Source organism: Chiloscyllium punctatum, chromosome 15 (genome assembly GCF_047496795.1).
Source record: "Chiloscyllium punctatum isolate Juve2018m chromosome 15, sChiPun1.3, whole genome shotgun sequence".
Taxonomy (NCBI): domain Eukaryota; kingdom Metazoa; phylum Chordata; class Chondrichthyes; order Orectolobiformes; family Hemiscylliidae; genus Chiloscyllium; species Chiloscyllium punctatum.
Window position 1 is genome coordinate 19,857,110 of NC_092753.1, and position 26,720 is coordinate 19,883,829.

At 46.8% G+C, this 26,720-nt stretch overlaps 7 non-coding genes across 7 annotated transcripts; all 7 read right to left on the bottom strand.

Annotated features, from left to right (window-relative positions):
- Nucleotides 1–767: 767 nt before the first annotated feature.
- trnag-ucc (transfer RNA glycine (anticodon UCC)) lies at nt 768–839 on the bottom strand. Its single transcript has one exon. It is a non-coding gene; the product is annotated as a tRNA-Gly (tRNA).
- Nucleotides 840–4,516: 3,677 nt separating this feature from the next.
- trnag-ucc (transfer RNA glycine (anticodon UCC)) lies at nt 4,517–4,588 on the bottom strand. The gene has a single exon. It is a non-coding gene; the product is annotated as a tRNA-Gly (tRNA).
- Nucleotides 4,589–8,205: 3,617 nt separating this feature from the next.
- Nucleotides 8,206–8,277, bottom strand: trnag-ucc (transfer RNA glycine (anticodon UCC)). Its single transcript has one exon. It is a non-coding gene; the product is annotated as a tRNA-Gly (tRNA).
- A 3,617-nt stretch (nt 8,278–11,894) lies between these two features.
- trnag-ucc (transfer RNA glycine (anticodon UCC)) lies at nt 11,895–11,966 on the bottom strand. Its single transcript has one exon. It is a non-coding gene; the product is annotated as a tRNA-Gly (tRNA).
- A 3,627-nt stretch (nt 11,967–15,593) lies between these two features.
- trnag-ucc (transfer RNA glycine (anticodon UCC)) lies at nt 15,594–15,665 on the bottom strand. The gene has a single exon. It is a non-coding gene; the product is annotated as a tRNA-Gly (tRNA).
- Nucleotides 15,666–19,282: 3,617 nt separating this feature from the next.
- Nucleotides 19,283–19,354, bottom strand: trnag-ucc (transfer RNA glycine (anticodon UCC)). The gene has a single exon. It is a non-coding gene; the product is annotated as a tRNA-Gly (tRNA).
- Nucleotides 19,355–22,976: 3,622 nt separating this feature from the next.
- On the bottom strand, nt 22,977–23,048 carry trnag-ucc (transfer RNA glycine (anticodon UCC)). Its single transcript has one exon. It is a non-coding gene; the product is annotated as a tRNA-Gly (tRNA).
- Nucleotides 23,049–26,720: the final 3,672 nt, after the last annotated feature.

Consider the following 26,720-nt stretch of genomic DNA (forward strand, 5'->3'; position numbering starts at 1 on the left):
GTTGATCTACATCGGATACACTCCATCCATTCTTTATCCTTCAAAGAAAATCAGTCACCTTCATCAGACACTACCTTCCCTTAACAAATCCATGATGACTATATCGGATGATGACGTGGAGGAGCCTGTGGTGGACTGGGGAGGACAAAGTTCAAAATCACACAATACCAGGTTATCGTCCAAGTAGCTTTCGGAGCACTCCTAAAACTAGTGCTTCCAAGTAAAGCTGTTGGACTGTTATCTGGTGTTGTGTGATTTTTAACTTTATCCTGGATTAAACTTTCACTCACTGTGTGGTCACTTCTATCATCTCTCAGAGTTTTATCGAATCATTTTCTCATACTGGAAATATAAAAGCAGCTGGTGTCCACTCCTCCTATTTCTGACCTGCACCTAAAACAATAACATTACCGATTCGATATGAGAAATAACGTTGTTTGGATATTTGTGAACTGTCCACCCACATTTCACTTGATATTAGGCTGTAGTTCACAAAAAACAAAATGAGAGTAATGTTGAAATGAGTGAAATCCGGAAACATTTCTTTCGAAATAAGATGGAAATCCAAGGAATTCTGCCATGACTCGTGTTTCTTTGAACCGTGCTCGACTTGACTCCTTCATCCTCCTGGGGACATCCTCAACTTCAAAGTTGTGTCTGCACTCCAGAGGTCTGGCAGACTCAATGTGATGTGCAGACGGAGGTGTTTCATTCCCACTGAATCGATCGGCTCTTTTGGTTGTGGAGTGGTGTTAAAATGCACTGCTTGCGATGGCCGGGAATCGAACCCGGGTCAACTGCTTGGAAGGCAGCTATGCTCACCACTATACCACCATCGCTACAGGCTGAAGCGCTCTAGAAATCAGCTGATGTGCCATAATAGTTCTTGACTCGAAATTTCGTTGTTGTTTTGTTGGAAATTTTGCAGTGAAATATTAGAATTGAGAAGTCATCAAAGACCGAGTTTTACTGAGTGGATCGGTCTCCTGATGCCCCGCCTCACTTTTTAATACACACAAAGCAGCATTTCGGATTTCTCATCATCTGAAATCAATCAATAACAGAAATAGCACGAAAATCCCAGGGCAACCCTGGAACGATCACACAATTAAAACTTGTCAAGTTCTCAGAAAGGTTCACCGGACCGAAACGTCAACTCTGATTTCTCTTCATACAGCTTTACCACCGACTTCGGGTTTGGTTTCTGATTTACAGCGTAGACATAGTCATCGAGATAGAGATGTACAGCTCGGAAACAGACCCTTCGGTCCAACCTGCCCATGCCGACCAGATATCCCAACCCAATCTAGTCCCACCTGCCAGCACCCGGCCCATATCCTTCCAAACCCTTCCTCTTCATATACCCATCCAAATGCCTGGAAAATGTTGCAATTGTACCAGCCTCCGCCACTTCCTCTGGCAGCTCATTCCACACACGTACCACCCTCTGGATGAAAGCGTTGACCCTTTGGTCGCTTTTATATCTTTCGCCTCTCACACTAAACCTATGCCCTCTAGTTCTGGACTCCCCGACCCCAGGGAAAAGACTTTGTCTATTTATCCTATCCATGCCCCACATAATTCTGCAGTTCTTTCAGTTTCTAAAACTTCTCAAGAGTTTTCTTAGAAAACAAAAACGGCAAAAACAGAGGAACCATTAGACTGAGGCCACGCTGCAGTAATTGTGGAGAGGAGGGAATTCCGGGTAACAGTTCGGGAAGCAGAACCCTCTCGAGGAATATGTATTAATTTGAAGTTCGATCCCGTTGATAGATTTGCAGGTTTCTCTTTTACTTTGTAGAAGAGGGGGAGGTGTCAGTCAGCAGTAAGGGGTTTTCACAGGAGGGCATGATTTGGAGATGCCGGTGTTGGACTGGGGTATAGAAAGTTAAAAATCACACAACACCAGGTTATAGACCAACAGGTTTAATTGGAAGCACTAGCTTTCGGAGCGCTGCTCCTTCATCAGGTGGTTGTCCGAAATCTAGAGCTTCCAATTAAATCTGTTGGACTATAACCTGGTGTTGTGTGATGTTTAACTTCACAGCAAGGGGTAGTCATGGGCAGCTGTTTAGTGAAGGTCGCTTCCACTGATGTGGGAAGGCAGTGCACGCAAAACCCTCCCTGCCCTAGATAGGTAACCTGAACCAAGATGGGCTTTCCAAGGTCAGGGGGTGCAGAGTGCTGAGGCCGCTGTCATCATTTAGTTCCCATGGGTCCCAAGTCCTTGGGATGCCGTGGCGCCTTAATGATGAATGGGATTGTGTGCAACCGAGACAGGGTCGTGGCAGAACAGTGTCGAGAGTGTGTTGCTGGAAACGCACAGCAGGGAAATCGATGTTTCGGGCTCCAGCATCTGCAGACCTCCCTGTCTCCGAGCAGAACAGTGTAATCCGCTCAGGTTTAAGCAGAACGTCCGCAGCTACTCCTGCGGGTCCAACGAAACACAAAGCGCTATCCGGGAGGGCAAACGTAGGGGGTGGGGTCAGCAAGCACAGCGTAGGGTGATCCCGGTTCGTGAGGGGTAAAAGAAAACGTATTGCGGTGAAATTGACATAGGAAGTGAAATTGACAAAGGAGGTGAAATTGACATTGTCAGCGCAACCCTGCGCAGGAAGGAGGTAGAGCGCCATGGAGTGGCGGTGGGCAAGATGGAAAGGACGGGGTCAAGGGAGGGCACAGACGGCTGTGTAAGGGCATGAACAAATGTTACCCTTCATGGTGTCGTGGGGGGATGAAGGTCGGGTCTGCAGGCAATGATAGTCTCCAGCTGAGAGTCGTGAGAACCCGGAATCAGTGTGTGTGTGTGGGGGTGGACCGTTTGTATGTGTGTATGTCTGTGTGTGTGTGTGTGTGTGTCTGCGTGTGTGGGTGCATGCGTGTGTGTGTGGCTGCATGTGTGTGTGTGGGTGCATGTGTGGGTGTGTGTCCTGTGTGTGTGTGTGTCTGCGTGTGTGGGTGCATGCATGTGTGTGTTTGTGGGTGCATGTGTGGGTGTGTGTGGCTGTGTGTGTGTGTGTCTGTGTGTGTGTGTGCATGTAGGGATATGCGGGTCTGTGAGAGTGTGTGTAGGTGCATGTGTGTGAGTGTACTGGGGTATCAATTTGCGAGAATGTGCGTGAGTGGCTGTGAATGTGGAAGTGTTTGAGTGAGTTTATGAGAGAGAGCTTGTGTTTGAGAGAGGGTATGCAATAGTGTGTGGGTCGGTAGGAGTGTGCTTTTGTGTGTGTGCGTGTACTTGTGAGTGTCCGTGAAATAGTATACAGTGCAGTGTTGTCACGTGTCGTGTGACATTGACCAAAGTGTCCAGTTAAAGTCATCCGCATGGGTACCGAACTTGACTATCAGCCTCTGCTTGGCCACTTTGCATTGTTGGCTGTCCCATAGTCTGCCTTGGAGGATTGTCACCCAGGGGTCCGAGACCGAAAGGCACAGAGCGCTGAAGTGCTCTCCGACTGGGAGGCTAGAACCAGTCTGACTCAAGATTGGGACACAGACAGACTTTAACCTCACACCTTTAATGCATTGTCTGAGCTGAGATGGCATCTCTTGTTAGACAACCTGAAGTTATCTCGACAACGTAACTTTGAAAAGGTTCTGAGGTTCTTATATTAAAGAACGGAAACTAGTAAACCCATTATAAAAGATGAAAGGCTTAACCTAAATGTGTTTAATATATCATTTCAGCTGCATTAAACTGTAATCCTTTTGCTATAAATACTGCGTCTTATGGTCCTTCTTATCATCAGGTTGATCTACATCGGATACACTCCATCCATTCTTTATCCTTCAAAGAAAATCAGTCACCTTCATCAGACACTACCTTCCCTTAACAAATCCATGATGACTATATCGGATGATGACGTGGAGGAGCCTGTGGTGGACTGGGGAGGACAAAGTTCAAAATCACACAATACCAGGTTATCGTCCAAGTAGCTTTCGGAGCACTCCTAAAACTAGTGCTTCCAAGTAAAGCTGTTGGACTGTTATCTGGTGTTGTGTGATTTTTAACTTTATCCTGGATTAAACTTTCACTCACTGTGTGGTCACTTCTATCATCTCTCAGAGTTTTATCGAATCATTTTCTCATACTGGAAATATAAAAGCAGCTGGTGTCCACTCCTCCTATTTCTGACCTGCACCTAAAACAATAACATTACCGATTCGATATGAGAAATAACGTTGTTTGGATATTTGTGAACTGTCCACCCACATTTCACTTGATATTAGGCTGTAGTTCACAAAAAACAAAATGAGAGTAATGTTGAAATGAGTGAAATCCGGAAACATTTCTTTCGAAATAAGATGGAAAACCAAGGAATTCTGCCATGACTCGTGTTTCTTTGAACCGTGCTCGACTTGACTCCTTAATCCTCCTGGGGACATCCTCAACTTCAAAGTTGTGTCTGCACTCCAGAGGTCTGGCAGACTCAATGTGATGTGCAGACGGAGGTGTTTCATTCCCACTGAATCGATCGGCTCTTTTGGTTGTGGAGTGGTGTTAAAATGCACTGCTTGCGATGGCCGGGAATCAAACCCGGGTCAACTGCTTGGAAGGCAGCTATGCTCACCACTATACCACCATCGCTACAGGCTGAAGCGCTCTAGAAATCAGCTGATGTGCCATAATAGTTCTTGACTCGAAATTTCGTTGTTGTTTTGTTGGAAATTTTGCAGTGAAATATTAGAATTGAGAAGTCATCAAAGACCGAGTTTTACTGAGTGGATCGGTCTCCTGATGCCCCGCCTCACTTTTTAATACACACAAAGCAGCATTTCGGATTTCTCATCATCTGAAATCAATCAATAACAGAAATAGCACGAAAATCCCAGGGCAACCCTGGAACGATCACACAATTAAAACTTGTCAAATTCTCAGAAAGGTTCACCGGACCGAAACGTCAACTCTGATTTCTCTTCATACAGCTTTACCACCGACTTCGGGTTTGGTTTCTGATTTACAGCGTAGACATAGTCATCGAGATAGAGATGTACAGCTCGGAAACAGACCCTTCGGTCCAACCTGCCCATGCCGACCAGATATCCCAACCCAATCTAGTCCCACCTGCCAGCACCCGGCCCATATCCTTCCAAACCCTTCCTCTTCATATACCCATCCAAATGCCTGGAAAATGTTGCAATTGTACCAGCCTCCGCCACTTCCTCTGGCAGCTCATTCCACACACGTACCACCCTCTGGATGAAAGCGTTGACCCTTTGGTCGCTTTTATATCTTTCGCCTCTCACACTAAACCTATGCCCTCTAGTTCTGGACTCCCCGACCCCAGGGAAAAGACTTTGTCTATTTATCCTATCCATGCCCCACATAATTCTGCAGTTCTTTCAGTTTCTAAAACTTCTCAAGAGTTTTCTTAGAAAACAAAAACGGCAAAAACAGAGGAACCATTAGACTGAGGCCACGCTGCAGTAATTGTGGAGAGGAGGGAATTCCGGGTAACAGTTCGGGAAGCAGAACCCTCTCGAGGAATATGTATTAATTTGAAGTTCGATCCCGTTGATAGATTTGCAGGTTTCTCTTTTACTTTGTAGAAGAGGGGGAGGTGTCAGTCAGCAGTAAGGGGTTTTCACAGGAGGGCATGATTTGGAGATGCCAGTGTTGGACTGGGGTATAGAAAGTTAAAAATCACACAACACCAGGTTATAGACCAACAGGTTTAATTGGAAGCACTAGCTTTCGGAGCGCTGCTCCTTCATCAGGTGGTTGTCCGAAATCTAGAGCTTCCAATTAAATCTGTTGGACTATAACCTGGTGTTGTGTGATGTTTAACTTCACAGCAAGGGGTAGTCATGGGCAGCTGTTTAGTGAAGGTCGCTTCCACTGATGTGGGAAGGCAGTGCACGCAAAACCCTCCCTGCCCTAGATAGGTAACCTGAACCAAGATGGGCTTTCCAAGGTCAGGGGGTGCAGAGTGCTGAGGCCGCTGTCATCATTTAGTTCCCATGGGTCCCAAGTCCTTGGGATGCCGTGGCGCCTTAATGATGAATGGGATTGTGTGCAACCGAGACAGGGTCGTGGCAGAACAGTGTCGAGAGTGTGTTGCTGGAAACGCACAGCAGGGAAATCGATGTTTCGGGCTCCAGCATCTACAGACCTCCCTGTCTCCGAGCAGAACAGTGTTATCCGCTCAGGTTTAAGCAGAACGTCCGCAGCTACTCCTGCGGGTCCAACGAAACACAAAGCGCTATCCGGGAAGGCAAACGTAGGGGGTGGGGTCAGCAAGCACAGCGTAGGGTGATCCCGGTTCGTGAGGGGAAAAAGAAAACGTAGTGCGGTGAAATTGACACAGGAAGTGAAATTGACAAAGGACGTGAAATTGACATTGTCAGAGCAAACCTGCGCAGGAAGGAGGGAGAGCGTCATGGAGGGGCGGTGGGCAAGATGGAAAGGACGGGGTCAAGGGAAGGCACAGACGGCAGTGTAAGGGCATGAGCAAGTGTTACCCTTCATGGTGTCGTGGGGGGATGAAAGTCGGGTCTGCAGGCAATGATAGTCTCCAGCTGAGAGTCGTGAGAACCCGGAATCAGTGTGTGTGGGGGGTGCGGGGGGGACTGTGTGTGTGTGTGTGTATATATGTGTGTGTGTGTGTGTGCGTGTCTGCGTGTGTGGGTGCATGCGTGTGTGTGTGGCTGCATGTGTGTGTGTGTGGGTGCATGTGTGGGTGTGTGTGGCTGTGTGTGTGTGTGTCTGTGTGTGTGTGTATGCATGTAGGGATATGCGGGTGTGTGAGAGTGTGTGTAGGTGCATGTGTGTGAGTGTACTGGGGTATCAATTTGTGAGAATGTGCGTGAGTGGCTGTGAATGTGGAAGTGTTTGAGTGAGTTTATGAGAGAGAGCTTGTGTTTGAGAGAGGGTATGCATGTGTGTGTGGGTCGGTAGGAGTGTGCTTTTGTGTGTGTGCGTGTACTTGTGTAGTGTCCGTGAAATAGTATACAGTGCAGTGTTGTCACGTGTCGTGTGACATGAACCAAAGTGCCCTGTTAAAGTCATCCCCATGGGTACCGAACTTGACTATCAGCCTCTGCTTGGCCACTTTGCATTGTTGGCTGTCCCATAGTCTGCCTTGGAGGATTGTCACCCAGGGGTCCGAGACCGAAAGGCACAGAGCGCTGAAGTGCTCTCCGACTGGGAGGCTAGAACCAGTCTGACTCAAGATTGGGACACAGACAGACTTTAACCTCACACCTTTAATGCATTGTCTGAGCTGAGATGGCATCTCTTGTTAGACAACCTGAAGTTATCTCGACAACCTAACTTTGAAAAGGTTCTGAGGTTCTTATATTAAAGAACGGAAACTAGTAAACCCATTATAAAAGATGAAAGGCTTAACCTAAATGTGTTTAATATATCATTTCAGCTGCATTAAACTGTAATCCTTTTGCTATAAATACTGCGTCTTATGGTCCTTCTTATCATCAGGTTGATCTACATCGGATACACTCCATCCATTCTTTATCCTTCAAAGAAAATCAGTCACCTTCATCAGACACTACCTTCCCTTAACAAATCCATGATGACTATATCGGATGATGACGTGGAGGAGCCTGTGGTGGACTGGGGAGGACAAAGTTCAAAATCACACAATACCAGGTTATCGTCCAAGTAGCTTTCGGAGCACTCCTAAAACTAGTGCTTCCAAGTAAAGCTGTTGGACTGTAATCTGGTGTTGTGTGATTTTTAACTTTATCCTGGATTAAACTTTCACTCACTGTGTGGTCACTTCTATCATCTCTCAGAGTTTTATCGAATCATTTTCTCATACTGGAAATATAAAAGCAGCTGGTGTCCACTCCTCCTATTTCTGACCTGCACCTAAAACAATAACATTACCGATTCGATATGAGAAATAACGTTGTTTGGATATTTGTGAACTGTCCACCCACATTTCACTTGATATTAGGCTGTAGTTCACAAAAAACAAAATGAGAGTAATGTTGAAATGAGTGAAATCCGGAAACATTTCTTTCGAAATAAGATGGAAAACCAAGGAATTCTGCCATGACTCGTGTTTCTTTGAACCGTGCTCGACTTGACTCCTTAATCCTCCTGGGGACATCCTCAACTTCAAAGTTGTGTCTGCACTCCAGAGGTCTGGCAGACTCAATGTGATGTGCAGACGGAGGTGTTTCATTCCCACTGAATCGATCGGCTCTTTTGGTTGTGGAGTGGTGTTAAAACGCACTGCTTGCGATGGCCGGGAATCAAACCCGGGTCAACTGCTTGGAAGGCAGCTATGCTCACCACTATACCACCATCGCTACAGGCCGAAGCGCTCTAGAAATCAGCTGATGTGCCATAATAGTTCTTGACTCGAAATTTCGTTGTTGTTTTGTTGGAAATTTTGCAGTGAAATATTAGAATTGAGAAGTCATCAAAGACCGAGTTTTACTGAGTGGATCGGTCTCCTGATGCCCCGCCTCACTTTTTAATACACACAAAGCAGCATTTCGGATTTCTCATCATCTGAAATCAATCAATAACAGAAATAGCACGAAAATCCCAGGGCAACCCTGGAACGATCACACAATTAAAACTTGTCAAATTCTCAGAAAGGTTCACCGGACCGAAACGTCAACTCTGATTTCTCTTCATACAGCTTTACCACCGACTTCGGGTTTGGTTTCTGATTTACAGCGTAGACATAGTCATCGAGATAGAGATGTACAGCTCGGAAACAGACCCTTCGGTCCAACCTGCCCATGCCGACCAGATATCCCAACCCAATCTAGTCCCACCTGCCAGCACCCGGCCCATATCCTTCCAAACCCTTCCTCTTCATATACCCATCCAAATGCCTGGAAAATGTTGCAATTGTACCAGCCTCCGCCACTTCCTCTGGCAGCTCATTCCACACACGTACCACCCTCTGGATGAAAGCGTTGACCCTTTGGTCGCTTTTATATCTTTCGCCTCTCACACTAAACCTATGCCCTCTAGTTCTGGACTCCCCGACCCCAGGGAAAAGACTTTGTCTATTTATCCTATCCATGCCCCACATAATTCTGCAGTTCTTTCAGTTTCTAAAACTTCTCAAGAGTTTTCTTAGAAAACAAAAACGGCAAAAACAGAGGAACCATTAGACTGAGGCCACGCTGCAGTAATTGTGGAGAGGAGGGAATTCCGGGTAACAGTTCGGGAAGCAGAACCCTCTCGAGGAATATGTATTAATTTGAAGTTCGATCCCGTTGATAGATTTGCAGGTTTCTCTTTTACTTTGTAGAAGAGGGGGAGGTGTCAGTCAGCAGTAAGGGGTTTTCACAGGAGGGCATGATTTGGAGATGCCAGTGTTGGACTGGGGTATAGAAAGTTAAAAATCACACAACACCAGGTTATAGACCAACAGGTTTAATTGGAAGCACTAGCTTTCGGAGCGCTGCTCCTTCATCAGGTGGTTGTCCGAAATCTAGAGCTTCCAATTAAATCTGTTGGACTATAACCTGGTGTTGTGTGATGTTTAACTTCACAGCAAGGGGTAGTCATGGGCAGCTGTTTAGTGAAGGTCGCTTCCACTGATGTGGGAAGGCAGTGCACGCAAAACCCTCCCTGCCCTAGATAGGTAACCTGAACCAAGATGGGCTTTCCAAGGTCAGGGGGTGCAGAGTGCTGAGGCCGCTGTCATCATTTAGTTCCCATGGGTCCCAAGTCCTTGGGATGCCGTGGCGCCTTAATGATGAATGGGATTGTGTGCAACCGAGACAGGGTCGTGGCAGAACAGTGTCGAGAGTGTGTTGCTGGAAACGCACAGCAGGGAAATGGATGTTTCGGGCTCCAGCATCTACAGACCTCCCTGTCTCCGAGCAGAACAGTGTTATCCGCTCAGGTTTAAGCAGAACGTCCGCAGCTACTCCTGCGTGTCCAACGAAACACAAAGCGCTATCCGGGAAGGCAAACGTAGGGGGTGGGGTCAGCAAGCACAGCGTAGGGTGATCCCGGTTCGTGAGGGGAAAAAGAAAACGTAGTGCGGTGAAATTGACACAGGAAGTGAAATTGACAAAGGACGTGAAATTGACATTGTCAGAGCAAACCTGCGCAGGAAGGAGGGAGAGCGTCATGGAGGGGCGGTGGGCAAGATGGAAAGGACGGGGTCAAGGGAAGGCACAGACGGCAGTGTAAGGGCATGAGCAAGTGTTACCCTTCATGGTGTCGTGGGGGGATGAAAGTCGGGTCTGCAGGCAATGATAGTCTCCAGCTGAGAGTCGTGAGAACCCGGAATCAGTGTGTGTGGGGGGTGCGGGGGGGACTGTGTGTGTGTGTGTGTATATATGTGTGTGTGTGTGTGTGCGTGTCTGCGTGTGTGGGTGCATGCGTGTGTGTGTGGCTGCATGTGTGTGTGTGTGGGTGCATGTGTGGGTGTGTGTGGCTGTGTGTGTGTGTGTCTGTGTGTGTGTGTATGCATGTAGGGATATGCGGGTGTGTGAGAGTGTGTGTAGGTGCATGTGTGTGAGTGTACTGGGGTATCAATTTGTGAGAATGTGCGTGAGTGGCTGTGAATGTGGAAGTGTTTGAGTGAGTTTATGAGAGAGAGCTTGTGTTTGAGAGAGGGTATGCATGTGTGTGTGGGTCGGTAGGAGTGTGCTTTTGTGTGTGTGCGTGTACTTGTGTAGTGTCCGTGAAATAGTATACAGTGCAGTGTTGTCACGTGTCGTGTGACATGAACCAAAGTGCCCTGTTAAAGTCATCCCCATGGGTACCGAACTTGAGTATCAGCCTCTGCTTGGCCACTTTGCATTGTTGGCTGTCCCATAGTCTGCCTTGGAGGATTGTCACCCAGGGGTCCGAGACCGAAAGGCACAGAGCGCTGAAGTGCTCTCCGACTGGGAGGCTAGAACCAGTCTGACTCAAGATTGGGACACAGACAGACTTTAACCTCACACCTTTAATGCATTGTCTGAGCTGAGATGGCATCTCTTGTTAGACAACCTGAAGTTATCTCGACAACCTAACTTTGAAAAGGTTCTGAGGTTCTTATATTAAAGAACGGAAACTAGTAAACCCATTATAAAAGATGAAAGGCTTAACCTAAATGTGTTTAATATATCATTTCAGCTGCATTAAACTGTAATCCTTTTGCTATAAATACTGCGTCTTATGGTCCTTCTTATCATCAGGTTGATCTACATCGGATACACTCCATCCATTCTTTATCCTTCAAAGAAAATCAGTCACCTTCATCAGACACTACCTTCCCTTAACAAATCCATGAGGACTATATCGGATGATGACGTGGAGGAGCCTGTGGTGGACTGGGGAGGACAAAGTTCAAAATCACACAATACCAGGTTATCGTCCAAGTAGCTTTCGGAGCACTCCTAAAACTAGTGCTTCCAAGTAAAGCTGTTGGACTGTAATCTGGTGTTGTGTGATTTTTAACTTTATCCTGGATTAAACTTTCACTCACTGTGTGGTCACTTCTATCATCTCTCAGAGTTTTATCGAATCATTTTCTCATACTGGAAATATAAAAGCAGCTGGTGTCCACTCCTCCTATTTCTGACCTGCACCTAAAACAATAACATTACCGATTCGATATGAGAAATAACGTTGTTTGGATATTTGTGAACTGTCCACCCACATTTCACTTGATATTAGGCTGTAGTTCACAAAAAACAAAATGAGAGTAATGTTGAAATGAGTGAAATCCGGAAACATTTCTTTCGAAATAAGATGGAAAACCAAGGAATTCTGCCATGACTCGTGTTTCTTTGAACCGTGCTCGACTTGACTCCTTAATCCTCCTGGGGACATCCTCAACTTCAAAGTTGTGTCTGCACTCCAGAGGTCTGGCAGACTCAATGTGATGTGCAGACGGAGGTGTTTCATTCCCACTGAATGGATCGGCTCTTTTGGTTGTGGAGTGGTGTTAAAATGCACTGCTTGCGATGGCCGGGAATCGAACCCGGGGAAACTGCTTGGAAGGCAGCTATGCTCACCACTATACCACCATCGCTACAGCCAGAAGCGCTCTAGAAATCAGCTGATGTGCCATAATAGTTCTTGACTCGAAATTTCGTTGTTGTTTTGTTGGAAATTTTGCAGTGAAATATTAAAATTGAGAAGTCATCAAAGACCGAGTTTTACTGAGTGGATCGGTCTCCTGATGCCCCGCCTCACTTTTTAATACACACAAAGCAGCATTTCGGATTTCTCATCATCTGAAATCAATCAATAACAGAAATAGCACGAAAATCCCAGGGCAACCCTGGAACGATCACACAATTAAAACTTGTCAAGTTCTCAGAAAGGTTCACCGGACCGAAACGTCAACTCTGATTTCTCTTCATACAGCTTTACCACCGACTTCGGGTTTGGTTTCTGATTTACAGCGTAGACATAGTCATCGAGATAGAGATGTACAGCTCGGAAACAGACCCTTCGGTCCAACCTGCCCATGCCGACCAGATATCCCAACCCAATCTAGTCCCACCTGCCAGCACCCGGCCCATATCCTTCCAAACCCTTCCTATTCATATACCCATCCAAATGCCTGGAAAATGTTGCAATTGTACCAGCCTCCGCCACTTCCTCTGGCAGCTCATTCCACACACGTACCACCCTCTGGATGAAAGCGTTGACCCTTTGGTCGCTTTTATATCTTTCGCCTCTCACACTAAACCTATGCCCTCTAGTTCTGGACTCCCCGACCCCAGGGAAAAGACTTTGTCTATTTATCCTATCCATGCCCCACATAATTCTGCAGTTCTTTCAGTTTCTAAAACTTCTCAAGAGTTTTCTTCGAAAACAAAAACGGCAAAAACAGAGGAACCATTAGACTGAGGCCACGCTGCAGTAATTGTGGAGAGGAGGGAATTCCGGGTAACAGTTCGGGAAGCAGAACCCTCTCGAGGAATATGTATTAATTTGAAGTTCGATCCCGTTGATAGATTTGCAGGTTTCTCTTTTACTTTGTAGAAGAGGGGGAGGTGTCAGTCAGCAGTAAGGGGTTTTCACAGGAGGGCATGATTTGGAGATGCCAGTGTTGGACTGGGGTATAGAAAGTTAAAAATCACACAACACCAGGTTATAGACCAACAGGTTTAATTGGAAGCACTAGCTTTCGGAGCGCTGCTCCTTCATCAGGTGGTTGTCCGAAATCTAGAGCTTCCAATTAAATCTGTTGGACTATAACCTGGTGTTGTGTGATGTTTAACTTCACAGCAAGGGGTAGTCATGGGCAGCTGTTTAGTGAAGGTCGCTTCCACTGATGTGGGAAGGCAGTGCACGCAAAACCGTCCCTGCCCTAGATAGGTAACCTGAACCAAGATGGGCTTTCCAAGGTCAGGGGGTGCAGAGTGCTGAGGCCGCTGTCATCATTTAGTTCCCATGGGTCCCAAGTCCTTGGGATGCCGTGGCGCCATAATGATGAATGGGATTGTGTGCAACCGAGACAGGGTCGTGGCAGAACAGTGTCGAGAGTGTGTTGCTGGAAACGCACAGCAGGGAAATCGATGTTTCGGGCTCCAGCATCTACAGAACTCCCTGTCTCCGAGCAGAACAGTGTTATCCGCTCAGGTTTAAGCAGAACGTCCGCAGCTACTCCTGCGGGTCCAACGAAACACAAAGCGCTATCCGGGAAGGCAAACGTAGGGGGTGGGATCAGCAAGCACAGCGTAGGGTGATCCCGGTTCGTGAGGGGAAAAAGAAAACGTAGTGCGGTGAAATTAACATAGGAAGTGAAATTGACAAAGGACGTGAAATTGACATTGTCAGAGCAAACCTGCGCAGGAAGGAGGTAGAGAGGCATGGAGGGGCGGTGGGCAAGATGGAAAGGACGGGGTCAAGGGAGGGCACACACGGCTGTGTAAGGGCATGAACAAGTGTTACCCTTCATGGTGTCGTGGGGGGATGAAGGTCGGGTCTGCAGGCAATGATAGTCTCCAGCTGAGAGTCGTGAGAACCCGGAATCAGTGTGTGTGGGGGGGGGGGGCGGGGGGGACTGTGTGTGTGTGTGTGTGTATATGTGTGTGTGTGTGTGTGTGTGTGTGTCTGCGTGTGTGGGTGCATGCGTGTGTGTGTGGCTGCATGTGTGTGTGTGTGGGTGCATGTGTGGGTGTGTGTGGCTGTGTGTGTGTGTGTGTCTGTGTGTGTGTGTATGCATGTAGGGATATGCGGGTGTGTGAGAGTGTGTGTAGGTGCATGTGTGTGAGTGTACTGGGGTATCAATTTGTGAGAATGTGCGTGAGTGGCTGTGAATGTGGAAGTGTTTGAGTGAGTTTATGAGAGAGAGCTTGTGTTTGAGAGAGGGTATGCATGTGTGTGTGGGTCGGTAGGAATGTGCTTTTGTGTGTGTGCGTGTACTTGTGTAGTGTCCGTGAAATAGTATACAGTGCAGTGTTGTCACGTGTCGTGTGACATGAACCAAAGTGCCCAGTTAAAGTCATCCCCATGGGTACCGAACTTGACTATCAGCCTCTGCTTGGCCACTTTGCATTGTTGGCTGTCCCATAGTGTGCCTTGGAGGATTGTCACCCAGGGGTCCGAGACCGAAAGGCACAGAGCGCTGAAGTGCTCTCCGACTGGGAGGCTAGAACCAGTCTGACTCAAGATTGGGACACAGACAGACTTTAACCTCACACCTTTAATGCATTGTCTGAGCTGAGATGGCATCTCTTGTTAGACAACCTGAAGTTATCTCGACAACCTAACTTTGAAAAGGTTCTGAGGTTCTTATATTAAAGAACGGAAACTAGTAAACCCATTATAAAAGATGAAAGGCTTAACCTAAATGTGTTTAATATATCATTTCAGCTGCATTAAACTGTAATCCTTTTGCTATAAATACTGCGTCTTATGGTCCTTCTTATCATCAGGTTGATCTACATCGGATACACTCCATCCATTCTTTATCCTTCAAAGAAAATCAGTCACCTTCATCAGACACTACCTTCCCTTAACAAATCCATGATGACTATATCGGATGATGACGTGGAGGAGCCTGTGGTGGACTGGGGAGGACAAAGTTCAAAATCACACAATACCAGGTTATCGTCCAAGTAGCTTTCGGAGCACTCCTAAAACTAGTGCTTCCAAGTAAAGCTGTTGGACTGTTATCTGGTGTTGTGTGATTTTTAACTTTATCCTGGATTAAACTTTCACTCACTGTGTGGTCACTTCTATCATCTCTCAGAGTTTTATCGAATCATTTTCTCATACTGGAAATATAAAAGCAGCTGGTGTCCACTCCTCCTATATTTGACCTGCACCTAAAACAATAACATTACCGATTCGATATGAGAAATAACGTTGTTTGGATATTTGTGAACTGTCCACCCACATTTCACTTGATATTAGGCTGTAGTTCACAAAAAACAAAATGAGAGTAATGTTGAATTGAGTGAAATCCGGAAACATTTCTTTCGAAATAAGATGGAAAACCAAGGAATTCTGCCATGACTCGTGTTTCTTTGAACCGTGCTCGACTTGACTCCTTAATCCTCCTGTGGACATACTCAACTTCCAAGTTGTGTCTGCACTCCAGAGGTCTGGCAGACTCAATGTGATGTGCAGACGGAGGTGTTTCATTCCCACTGAACCGATCGGCTCTTTTGGTTGTGGAGTGGTGTTAAAACGCACTGCTTGCGATGGCCGGGAATCAAACCCGGGTCAACTGCTTGGAAGGCAGCTATGCTCACCACTATACCACCATCGCTACAGGCTGAAGCGCTCTAGAAATCAGCTGATGTGCCATAATAGTTCTTGACTCGAAATTTCGTTGTTGTTTTGTTGGAAATTTTGCAGTGAAATATTAGAATTGAGAAGTCATCAAAGACCGAGTTTTACTGAGTGGATCGGTCTCCTGATGCCCCGCCTCACTTTTTAATACACACAAAGCAGCATTTCGGATTTCTCATCATCTGAAATCAATCAATAACAGAAATAGCACGAAAATCCCAGGGCAACCCTGGAACGATCACACAATTAAAACTTGTCAAATTCTCAGAAAGGTTCACCGGACCGAAACGTCAACTCTGATTTCTCTTCATACAGCTTTACCACCGACTTCGGGTTTGGTTTCTGATTTACAGCGTAGACATAGTCATCGAGATAGAGATGTACAGCTCGGAAACAGACCCTTCGGTCCAACCTGCCCATGCCGACCAGATATCCCAACCCAATCTAGTCCCACCTGCCAGCACCCGGCCCATATCCTTCCAAACCCTTCCTCTTCATATACCCATCCAAATGCCTGGAAAATGTTGCAATTGTACCAGCCTCCGCCACTTCCTCTGGCAGCTCATTCCACACACGTACCACCCTCTGGATGAAAGCGTTGACCCTTTGGTCGCTTTTATATCTTTCGCCTCTCACACTAAACCTATGCCCTCTAGTTCTGGACTCCCCGACCCCAGGGAAAAGACTTTGTCTATTTATCCTATCCATGCCCCACATAATTCTGCAGTTCTTTCAGTTTCTAAAACTTCTCAAGAGTTTTCTTAGAAAACAAAAACGGCAAAAACAGAGGAACCATTAGACTGAGGCCACGCTGCAGTAATTGTGGAGAGGAGGGAATTCCGGGTAACAGTTCGGGAAGCAGAACCCTCTCGAGGAATATGTATTAATTTGAAGTTCGATCCCGTTGATAGATTTGCAGGTTTCTCTTTTACTTTGTAGAAGAGGGGGAGGTGTCAGTCAGCAGTAAGGGGTTTTCACAGGAGGGCATGATTTGGAGATGCCGGTGTTGGACTGGGGTATAGAAAGTTAAAAATCACACAACACCAGGTTATAGACCAACAGGTTTAATTGGAAGCACTAGCTTTCGGAGCGCTGCTCCTTCATCAGGTGGTTGTCCGAAATCTAGAGCTTCCAATTAAATCTGTTGGACTATAACCTGGTGTTGTGTGATGTTTAACTTCACAGCAAGGGGTAGTCATGGGCAGCTGTTTAGTGAAGGTCGCTTCCACTGATGTGGGAAGGCAGTGCACGCAAAACCCTCCCTGCCCTAGATAGGTAACCTGAACCAAGATGGGCTTTCCAAGGTCAGGGGGTGCAGAGTGCTGAGGCCGCTGTCATCATTTAGTTCCCATGGGTCCCAAGTCCTTGGGATGCCGTGGCGCCTTAATGATGAATGGGATTGTGTGCAACCGAGACAGGGTCGTGGCAGAACAGTGTCGAGAGTGTGTTGCTGGAAACGCACAGCAGGGAAATCGATGTTTCGGGCTCCAGCATCTACAGACCTCCCTGTCTCCGAGCAGAACAGTGTTATCCGCTCAGGTTTAAGCAGAACGTCCGCAGCTACTCCTGCGGGTCCAACGAAACACAAAGCGCTATCCGGGAAGGCAAACGTAGGGGGTGGGGTCAGCAAGCACAGCGTAGGGTGATCCCGGTTCGTGAGGGGAAAAAGAAAACGTAGTGCGGTGAAATTGACACAGGAAGTGAAATTGACAAAGGACGTGAAATTGACATTGTCAGAGCAAACCTGCGCAGGAAGGAGGGAGAGCGTCATGGAGGGGCGGTGGGCAAGATGGAAAGGACGGGGTCAAGGGAAGGCACAGACGGCAGTGTAAGGGCATGAGCAAGTGTTACCCTTCATGGTGTCGTGGGGGGATGAAAGTCGGGTCTGCAGGCAATGATAGTCTCCAGCTGAGAGTCGTGAGAACCCGGAATCAGTGTGTGTGGGGGGTGCGGGGGGGACTGTGTGTGTGTGTGTGTATATATGTGTGTGTGTGTGTGTGCGTGTCTGCGTGTGTGGGTGCATGCGTGTGTGTGTGGCTGCATGTGTGTGTGTGTGGGTGCATGTGTGGGTGTGTGTGGCTGTGTGTGTGTGTGTCTGTGTGTGTGTGTATGCATGTAGGGATATGCGGGTGTGTGAGAGTGTGTGTAGGTGCATGTGTGTGAGTGTACTGGGGTATCAATTTGTGAGAATGTGCGTGAGTGGCTGTGAATGTGGAAGTGTTTGAGTGAGTTTATGAGAGAGAGCTTGTGTTTGAGAGAGGGTATGCATGTGTGTGTGGGTCGGTAGGAGTGTGCTTTTGTGTGTGTGCGTGTACTTGTGTAGTGTCCGTGAAATAGTATACAGTGCAGTGTTGTCACGTGTCGTGTGACATGAACCAAAGTGCCCTGTTAAAGTCATCCCCATGGGTACCGAACTTGAGTATCAGCCTCTGCTTGGCCACTTTGCATTGTTGGCTGTCCCATAGTCTGCCTTGGAGGATTGTCACCCAGGGGTCCGAGACCGAAAGGCACAGAGCGCTGAAGTGCTCTCCGACTGGGAGGCTAGAACCAGTCTGACTCAAGATTGGGACACAGACAGACTTTAACCTCACACCTTTAATGCATTGTCTGAGCTGAGATGGCATCTCTTGTTAGACAACCTGAAGTTATCTCGACAACCTAACTTTGAAAAGGTTCTGAGGTTCTTATATTAAAGAACGGAAACTAGTAAACCCATTATAAAAGATGAAAGGCTTAACCTAAATGTGTTTAATATATCATTTCAGCTGCATTAAACTGTAATCCTTTTGCTATAAATACTGCGTCTTATGGTCCTTCTTATCATCAGGTTGATCTACATCGGATACACTCCATCCATTCTTTATCCTTCAAAGAAAATCAGTCACCTTCATCAGACACTACCTTCCCTTAACAAATCCATGATGACTATATCGGATGATGACGTGGAGGAGCCTGTGGTGGACTGGGGAGGACAAAGTTCAAAATCACACAATACCAGGTTATCGTCCAAGTAGCTTTCGGAGCACTCCTAAAACTAGTGCTTCCAAGTAAAGCTGTTGGACTGTAATCTGGTGTTGTGTGATTTTTAACTTTATCCTGGATTAAACTTTCACTCACTGTGTGGTCACTTCTATCATCTCTCAGAGTTTTATCGAATCATTTTCTCATACTGGAAATATAAAAGCAGCTGGTGTCCACTCCTCCTATTTCTGACCTGCACCTAAAACAATAACATTACCGATTCGATATGAGAAATAACGTTGTTTGGATATTTGTGAACTGTCCACCCACATTTCACTTGATATTAGGCTGTAGTTCACAAAAAACAAAATGAGAGTAATGTTGAAATGAGTGAAATCCGGAAACATTTCTTTCGAAATAAGATGGAAAACCAAGGAATTCTGCCATGACTCGTGTTTCTTTGAACCGTGCTCGACTTGACTCCTTAATCCTCCTGGGGACATCCTCAACTTCAAAGGTGTGTCTGCACTCCAGAGGTCTGGCAGACTCAATGTGATGTGCAGACGGAGGTGTTTCATTCCCACTGAATGGATCGGCTCTTTTGGTTGTGGAGTGGTGTTAAAATGCACTGCTTGCGATGGCCGGGAATCGAACCCGGGGAAACTGCTTGGAAGGCAGCTATGCTCACCACTATACCACCATCGCTACAGCCAGAAACGCTCTAGAAATCAGCTGATGTGCCATAATAGTTCTTGACTCGAAATTTCGTTGTTGTTTTGTTGGAAATTTTGCAGTGAAATATTAAAATTGAGAAGTCATCAAAGACCGAGTTTTACTGAGTGGATCGGTCTCCTGATGCCCCGCCTCACTTTTTAATACACACAAAGCAGCATTTCGGATTTCTCATCATCTGAAATCAATCAATAACAGAAATAGCACGAAAATCCCAGGGCAACCCTGGAACGATCACACAATTAAAACTTGTCAAGTTCTCAGAAAGGTTCACCGGACCGAAACGTCAACTCTGATTTCTCTTCATACAGCTTTACCACCGACTTCGGGTTTGGTTTCTGATTTACAGCGTAGACATAGTCATCGAGATAGAGATGTACAGCTCGGAAACAGACCCTTCGGTCCAACCTGCCCATGCCGACCAGATATCCCAACCCAATCTAGTCCCACCTGCCAGCACCCGGCCCATATCCTTCCAAACCCTTCCTATTCATATACCCATCCAAATGCCTGGAAAATGTTGCAATTGTACCAGCCTCCGCCACTTCCTCTGGCAGCTCATTCCACACACGTACCACCCTCTGGATGAAAGCGTTGACCCTTTGGTCGCTTTTATATCTTTCGCCTCTCACACTAAACCTATGCCCTCTAGTTCTGGACTCCCCGACCCCAGGGAAAAGACTTTGTCTATTTATCCTATCCATGCCCCACATAATTCTGCAGTTCTTTCAGTTTCTAAAACTTCTCAAGAGTTTTCTTCGAAAACAAAAACGGCAAAAACAGAGGAACCATTAGACTGAGGCCACGCTGCAGTAATTGTGGAGAGGAGGGAATTCCGGGTAACAGTTCGGGAAGCAGAACCCTCTCGAGGAATATGTATTAATTTGAAGTTCGATCCCGTTGATAGATTTGCAGGTTTCTCTTTTACTTTGTAGAAGAGGGGGAGGTGTCAGTCAGCAGTAAGGGGTTTTCACAGGAGGGCATGATTTGGAGATGCCAGTGTTGGACTGGGGTATAGAAAGTTAAAAATCACACAACACCAGGTTATAGACCAACAGGTTTAATTGGAAGCACTAGCTTTCGGAGCGCTGCTCCTTCATCAGGTGGTTGTCCGAAATCTAGAGCTCCCAATTAAATCTGTTGGACTATAACCTGGTGTTGTGTGATGTTTAACTTCACAGCAAGGGGTAGTCATGGGCAGCTGTTTAGTGAAGGTCGCTTCCACTGATGTGGGAAGGCAGTGCACGCAAAACCGTCCCTGCCCTAGATAGGTAACCTGAACCAAGATGGGCTTTCCAAGGTCAGGGGGTGCAGAGTGCTGAGGCCGCTGTCATCATTTAGTTCCCATGGGTCCCAAGTCCTTGGGATGCCGTGGCGCCTTAATGATGAATGGGATTGTGTGCAACCGAGACAGGGTCGTGGCAGAACAGTGTCGAGAGTGTGTTGCTGGAAACGCACAGCAGGGAAATCGATGTTTCGGGCTCCAGCATCTACAGAACTCCCTGTCTCCGAGCAGAACAGTGTTATCCGCTCAGGTTTAAGCAGAACGTCCGCAGCTACTCCTGCGGGTCCAACGAAACACAAAGCGCTATCCGGGAAGGCAAACGTAGGGGGTGGGGTCAGCAAGCACAGCGTAGGGTGATCCCGGTTCGTGAGGGGAAAAAGAAAACGTAGTGCGGTGAAATTAACATAGGAAGTGAAATTGACAAAGGACGTGAAATTGACATTGTCAGAGCAAACCTGCGCAGGAAGGAGGTAGAGAGGCATGGAGGGGCGGTGGGCAAGATGGAAAGGACGGGGTCAAGGGAGGGCACACACGGCTGTGTAAGGGCATGAACAAGTGTTACCCTTCATGGTGTCGTGGGGGGATGAAGGTCGGGTCTGCAGGCAATGATAGTCTCCAGCTGAGAGTCGTGAGAACCCGGAATCAGTGTGTGTGGGGGGGGGCGGGGGGGACTGTGTGTGTGTGTGTGTGTATATGTGTGTGTGTGTGTGTGTGTGTGTCTGCGTGTGTGGGTGCATGCGTGTGTGTGTGGCTGCATGTGTGTGTGTGTGGGTGCATGTGTGGGTGTGTGTGGCTGTGTGTGTGTGTGTGTCTGTGTGTGTGTGTATGCATGTAGGGATATGCGGGTGTGTGAGAGTGTGTGTAGGTGCATGTGTGTGAGTGTACTGGGGTATCAATTTGTGAGAATGTGCGTGAGTGGCTGTGAATGTGGAAGTGTTTGAGTGAGTTTATGAGAGAGAGCTTGTGTTTGAGAGAGGGTATGCATGTGTGTGTGGGTCGGTAGGAGTGTGCTTTTGTGTGTGTGCGTGTACTTGTGTAGTGTCCGTGAAATAGTATACAGTGCAGTGTTGTCACGTGTCGTGTGACATGAACCAAAGTGCCCAGTTAAAGTCATCCCCATGGGTACCGAACTTGACTATCAGCCTCTGCTTGGCCACTTTGCATTGTTGGCTGTCCCATAGTGTGCCTTGGAGGATTGTCACCCAGGGGTCCGAGACCGAAAGGCACAGAGCGCTGAAGTGCTCTCCGACTGGGAGGCTAGAACCAGTCTGACTCAAGATTGGGACACAGACAGACTTTAACCTCACACCTTTAATGCATTGTCTGAGCTGAGATGGCATCTCTTGTTAGACAACCTGAAGTTATCTCGACAACCTAACTTTGAAAAGGTTCTGAGGTTCTTATATTAAAGAACGGAAACTAGTAAACCCATTATAAAAGATGAAAGGCTTAACCTAAATGTGTTTAATATATCATTTCAGCTGCATTAAACTGTAATCCTTTTGCTATAAATACTGCGTCTTATGGTCCTTCTTATCATCAGGTTGATCTACATCGGATACACTCCATCCATTCTTTATCCTTCAAAGAAAATCAGTCACCTTCATCAGACACTACCTTCCCTTAACAAATCCATGATGACTATATCGGATGATGACGTGGAGGAGCCTGTGGTGGACTGGGGAGGACAAAGTTCAAAATCACACAATACCAGGTTATCGTCCAAGTAGCTTTCGGAGCACTCCTAAAACTAGTGCTTCCAAGTAAAGCTGTTGGACTGTTATCTGGTGTTGTGTGATTTTTAACTTTATCCTGGATTAAACTTTCACTCACTGTGTGGTCACTTCTATCATCTCTCAGAGTTTTATCGAATCATTTTCTCATACTGGAAATATAAAAGCAGCTGGTGTCCACTCCTCCTATATTTGACCTGCACCTAAAACAATAACATTACCGATTCGATATGAGAAATAACGTTGTTTGGATATTTGTGAACTGTCCACCCACATTTCACTTGATATTAGGCTGTAGTTCACAAAAAACAAAATGAGAGTAATGTTGAATTGAGTGAAATCCGGAAACATTTCTGTCGAAATAAGATGGAAAACCAAGGAATTCTGCCATGACTCGTGTTTCTTTGAACCGTGCTCGACTTGACTCCTTAATCCTCCTGTGGACATACTCAACTTCAAAGTTGTGTCTGCACTCCAGAGGTCTGGCAGACTCAATGTGATGTGCAGACGGAGGTGTTTCATTCCCACTGAACCGATCGGCTCTTTTGGTTGTGGAGTGGTGTTAAAACGCACTGCTTGCGATGGCCGGGAATCGAACCCGGGTTAACTGCTTGGAAGGCAGCTATGCTCACCACTATACCACCATCGCCACAGGCTGAAGCGCTCTAGAAATCAGCTGATGTGCCATAATAGTTCTTGACTCGAAATTTCGTTGTTGTTTTGTTGGAAATTTTGCAGTGAAATATTAGAATTGAGAAGTCATCAAAGACCGAGTTTTACTGAGTGGATCGGTCTCCTGATGCCCCGCCTCACTTTTTAATACACACAAAGCAGCATTTCGGATTTCTCATCATCTGAAATCAATCAATAACAGAAATAGCACGAAAATCCCAGGGCAACCCTGGAACGATCACACAATTAAAACTTGTCAAGTTCTCAGAAAGGTTCACCGGACCGAAACGTCAACTCTGATTTCTCTTCATACAGCTTTACCACCGACTTCGGGTTTGGTTTCTGATTTACAGCGTAGACATAGTCATCGAGATAGAGATGTACAGCTCGGAAACAGACCCTTCGGTCCAACCTGCCCATGCCGACCAGATATCCCAACCCAATCTAGTCCCACCTGCCAGCACCCGGCCCATATCCTTCCAAACCCTTCCTCTTCATATACCCATCCAAATGCCTGGAAAATGTTGCAATTGTACCAGCCTCCGCCACTTCCTCTGGCAGCTCATTCCACACACGTACCACCCTCTGGATGAAAGCGTTGACCCTTTGGTCGCTTTTATATCTTTCGCCTCTCACACTAAACCTATGCCCTCTAGTTCTGGACTCCCCGACCCCAGGGAAAAGACTTTGTCTATTTATCCTATCCATGCCCCACATAATTCTGCAGTTCATTCAGTTTCTAAAACTTCTCAAGAGTTTTCTTCGAAAACAAAAACGGCAAAAACAGAGGAACCATTAGACTGAGGCCACGCTGCAGTAATTGTGGAGAGGAGGGAATTCCGGGTAACAGTTCGGGAAGCAGAACCCTCTCGAGGAATATGTATTAATTTGAAGTTCGATCCCGTTGATAGATTTGCAGGTTTCTCTTTTACTTTGTAGAAGAGGGGGAGGTGTCAGTCAGCAGTAAGGGGTTTTCACAGGAGGGCATGATTTGGAGATGCCAGTGTTGGACTGGGGTATAGAAAGTTAAAAATCACACAACACCAGGTTATAGACCAACAGGTTTAATTGGAAGCACTAGCTTTCGGAGCGCTGCTCCTTCATCAGGTGGTTGTCCGAAATCTAGAGCTTCCAATTAAATCTGTTGGACTATAACCTGGTGTTGTGTGATGTTTAACTTCACAGCAAGGGGTAGTCATGGGCAGCTGTTTAGTGAAGGTCGCTTCCACTGATGTGGGAAGGCAGTGCACGCAAAACCCTCCCTGCCCTAGATAGGTAACCTGAACCAAGATGGGCTTTCCAAGGTCAGGGGGTGCAGAGTGCTGAGGCCGCTGTCATCATTTAGTTCCCATGGGTCCCAAGTCCTTGGGATGCCGTGGCGCCTTAATGATGAATGGGATTGTGTGCAACCGAGACAGGGTCGTGGCAGAACAGTGTCGAGAGTGTGTTGCTGGAAACGCACAGCAGGGAAATCGATGTTTCGGGCTCCAGCATCTACAGACCTCCCTGTCTCCGAGCAGAACACTGTTATCCGCTCAGGTTTTAGCAGAACGTCCGCAGCTACTCCTGCGGGTCCAACGAAACACAAAGCGCTATCCGGGAAGGCAAACGTAGGGGGTGGGGTCAGCAAGCACAGCGTAGGGTGATCCCGGTTCGTGAGGGGAAAAAGAAAACGTAGTGCGGTGAAATTGACACAGGAAGTGAAATTGACAAAGGACGTGAAATTGACATTGTCAGAGCAACCCTGCGCAGGAAGGAGGTAGAGCGTCATGGAGGGGCGGTGGGCAAGATGGAAAGGACGGGGTCAAGGGAGGGCACACACGGCTGTGTAAGGGCATGAACAAGTGTTACCCTTCATGGTGTCGTGGGGGGATGAAGGTCGGGTCTGCAGGCAATGATAGTCTCCAGCTGAGAGTCGTGAGAACCCGGAATCAGTGTGTGTGGGGGGGGCGGGGGGGACTGTGTGTGTGTGTGTGTATATGTGTGTGTGTGTGTGTGTGTGTGTGTCTGCGTGTGTGGGTGCATGCGTGTGTGTGTGGGTGCATGTGTGGGTGTGTGTCCTGTGTGTGTGGGTGCATGCATGTGTGTGTGTGTGGGTGCATGTGTGGGTGTGTGTGGCTGTGTGTGTGTGTGGCTGTGTGTGTGTGTGTCTGTGTGTGTGTGTATGCATGTAGGGATATGCGGGTGTGTGAGAGTGTGTGTAGGTGCATGTGTGTGAGTGTACTGGGGTATCAATTTGTGAGAATGTGCGTGAATGGCTGTGAATGTGGAAGTGTTTGAGTGAGTTTATGAGAGAGAGCTTGTGTTTGAGAGAGGGTATGCATGTGTGTGTGGGTCGGTAGGAGTGTGCTTTTGTGTGTGTGCGTGTACTTGTGTCGTGTCCGTGAAATAGTATACAGTGCAGTGTTGTCACGTGTCGTGTGACATGAACCAAAGTGCCCAGTTAAAGTCATCCCCATGGGTACCGAACTTGACTATCAGCCTCTGCTTGGCCACTTTGCATTGTTGGCTGTCCCATAGTCTGCCTTGGAGGATTGTCACCCAGGGGTCCGAGACCGAAAGGCACAGAGCGCTGAAGTGCTCTCCGACTGGGAGGCTAGAACCAGTCTGACTCAAGATTGGGACACAGACAGACTTTAACCTCACACCTTTAATGCATTGTCTGAGCTGAGATGGCATCTCTTGTTAGACAACCTGAAGTTATCTCGACAACGTAACTTTGAAAAGGTTCTGAGGTTCTTATATTAAAGAACGGAAACTAGTAAACCCATTATAAAAGATGAAAGGCTTAACCTAAATGTGTTTAATATATCATTTCAGCTGCATTAAACTGTAATCCTTTTGCTATAAATACTGCGTCTTATGGTCCTTCTTATCATCAGGTTGATCTACATCGGATACACTCCATCCATTCTTTATCTTTCAAAGAAAATCAGTCACCTTCATCAGACACTACCTTCCCTTAACAAATCCATGATGACTATATCGGATGATGACGTGGAGGAGCCTGTGGTGGACTGGGGAGGACAAAGTTCAAAATCACACAATACCAGGTTATCGTCCAAGTAGCTTTCGGAGCACTCCTAAAACTAGTGCTTCCAAGTAAAGCTGTTGGACTGTAATCTGGTGTTGTGTGATTTTTAACTTTATCCTGGATTAAACTTTCACTCACTGTGTGGTCACTTCTATCATCTCTCAGAGTTTTATCGAATCATTTTCTCATACTGGAAATATAAAAGCAGCTGGTGTCCACTCCTCCTATTTCTGACCTGCACCTAAAACAATAACATTACCGATTCGATATGAGAAATAACGTTGTTTGGATATTTGTGAACTGTCCACCCACATTTCACTTGATATTAGGCTGTAGTTCACAAAAAACAAAATGAGAGTAATGTTGAAATGAGTGAAATCCGGAAACATTTCTTTCGAAATAAGATGGAAAACCAAGGAATTCTGCCATGACTCGTGTTTCTTTGAACCGTGCTCGACTTGACTCCTTAATCCTCCTGGGGACATCCTCAACTTCAAAGTTGTGTCTGCACTCCAGAGGTCTGGCAGACTCAATGTGATGTGCAGACGGAGGTGTTTCAATCCCACTGAATCGATCGGCTCTTTTGGTTGTGGAGTGGTGTTAAAATGCACTGCT